This window comes from Pocillopora verrucosa, chromosome 13, assembly GCF_036669915.1.
Source record: "Pocillopora verrucosa isolate sample1 chromosome 13, ASM3666991v2, whole genome shotgun sequence".
Taxonomy (NCBI): domain Eukaryota; kingdom Metazoa; phylum Cnidaria; class Anthozoa; order Scleractinia; family Pocilloporidae; genus Pocillopora; species Pocillopora verrucosa.
In genome coordinates this window covers 8317244-8319743 of record NC_089324.1, presented here as the reverse complement: position 1 = coordinate 8319743, position 2500 = coordinate 8317244, and positions in this window count along the sequence as shown.

The following is a 2500-nucleotide window of genomic DNA, read 5'->3' as shown; positions in this document are numbered from 1 at the left end:
TTCAAGATATGTCATTATGAATTGTTAAAGTGGTTACTTTCTTAGCAAAGCACGAAGGTCACACTGTTATCTCTATTGCTCATGCGGGAGGTCAACTGCAAGAAAACCACGTAAAAGGTACTTCATAATGATTTTTGAATTATCAAGGAGCAATAGAATTGGAGACAGCTTTGATGATGGTAGTTCATTTAGATCGGGCCTGAAGTGAAACTCCCATTTTGTTCACGTAGTCTGTGCCATTTAGAAAATATCTTGACATTTACTGGAACAATTTAAAATAGCAATTGCCAACTATATACAACAAATAACTACCCGGATTCCCGTCGTAAGAGAAAGTTAAAACAAATCGCGGAAGAAGCAGAAAGGGCTATTTGCAAAATGTCTTCAAAATAAGTTGAAAGGGGACCAAGAGGTGAGGAAACGCCATGTTACTGACATTACGTATAATTCCTCCAGTGAGAGAGTTGTTAAAGCTCCTAAGAGACCTTCGAGACCAAGCCCCTCCATGCAGAGCACATCAACTGGAGGTGAGTAAACTTCGATGATTTACGAATTCAAAGCCCTAAATTGTCGTTATTATAAGTGATTAAATATTTTAAGCATTTTTTGCCCCGTAAAGTTTTTGTCTTCAAATCTCTAAAGCTCGTTTGTCCCCTTATTAATTGTGCAGTGTCTATACCAAACCCAAGTGATAACGTGGACGAAAGCTTATTAGTAGATCATGATGATTCAAATATCTGTCATGTTCCTTCTGATTACAATGAAGATAACGGTAAGTTCAAGAATTTGTATTTCCACTGATTAGGTTAATGTCCCCTCTGAAAGCAGCAATGATTAAATTTAACAAGCAAATTAAGCTTAAATTAAAATCAGAAGTGCATAAATTTTTGCACAACCCACTTCCTTAATGTTATTGATTTGTGGAATTCCCCACCCAAAAAGAAGTCATTAAAAACCCCAGACCACATCATAGGGTTATAATCTCTTGCTCTGTGGGTTTACAAGGCTACTTAATGTCATATAGAGCTTGCTCAATTAGTATTATTACATTATATTTCCTTTGACATTTGCATCTCTAGAAGCTCGGGTGCATACATGTAATTACGAGATCATTTCAATTTTCCAGTTGTTTTTGTGTTCGACGATAGGAGAACGCATACTAATCGGGTCATTCCCGCAGGTTTATGTCCCGCGATTTTCCAATGCCATACAATTTCATGGTTTGGACGCCATCTTGGACTGACTGGCTGCGTGGCACACATGGCCTCGATCTCATGTGAAATTTTTTGACCGCCCGGAACTGGTATCTTAGACATGCAGTTAAATTACTTGTGGTAAGGGCGTTCGATATTTTGGCATTACAGTTACTGTTTCCACAAGGTAAGTGAATCTTTTTTCACTTATTCGAATTTCCATTAACAAATATGGCTAAGGCTACTTATCAGAATATCAGAAAGCTATGCAGTAGTGTGTTTTCTAGGAAACAGACGCTGAAATTCGCCCCGGCTACGATAGCGAGTTGTGATGCATCAATTCAGCTGCTTTTCTCAGGAGATTCAACTTCTCTCCGTGCTCAGACTGTTGAGACCCGATCAGTGTATTGCCTTCAGCCAATGAGCGTTGACAAGATGAATGCAGACTATTTCAAGTCGCTGAACTATAAAGTTCAAAAGTACGAGTTTTTGACCACGTCTATAGTAGGTGGTCAACCAACAAAACACGAAAATCCCAGGTATTTAGCTAGGTGGCCTTTAGGCCTAATGACCATGTCTGTAGAGGTGGTCAAATGAACAATATTCAACCCATTTGTGTAGTTGGGCAGCCATTGAAGCAATTGACCATGAATGGTCACATATAAGCCGAGAGAAGTTGTACTGCTGAGTGCATTTGTGTATTATATGACCTTGTTTTGACAAATCATGTATCATCGGAAATTACTGATGACTTGATAAATACTTCAGTTATGTCTTGTCGAAATAGTATCATAATAGAGCCTTTTAGGAGAGAGCAAGAAATAGTGTTAGAAAAAAACAATTACAAAAGTCAATGTGAAAGAGAACCATCTAGGGTCTGCATTAAAAAGCTGCATAAAATGTTTCATTCTAAATGTTCACGTAAAAGATTAAGATGTGCCATAAATGCAAATTTCCCGAAAAGCTCTTTTATAAGAAAGATCATAATGAACTATAAATACTATCAAATGAAGTATGTATCTGATAACCTTTATAGCAAATATGTTTTTTTCTTTATTGATGTCAGAAAAGAAAAGAAGAATTCTACAATTCACAGAAAAGATCTTGTATGCCAAAGCGATTACTTGACTGCTATCTACAGTTTAAGTGGTGGTATGTATTCAGGCACTACTGATAATACCTTTACTTGGAATATTTTGGTGAATAAATTGGCTTCAATAGGTCGAGTGCCATTTGACTGTGCAAGTTCATCTGGTGATTGCTTTTTTGCATCTATGGGCCATAGCCTTTAGAGTAATGCTGATTTG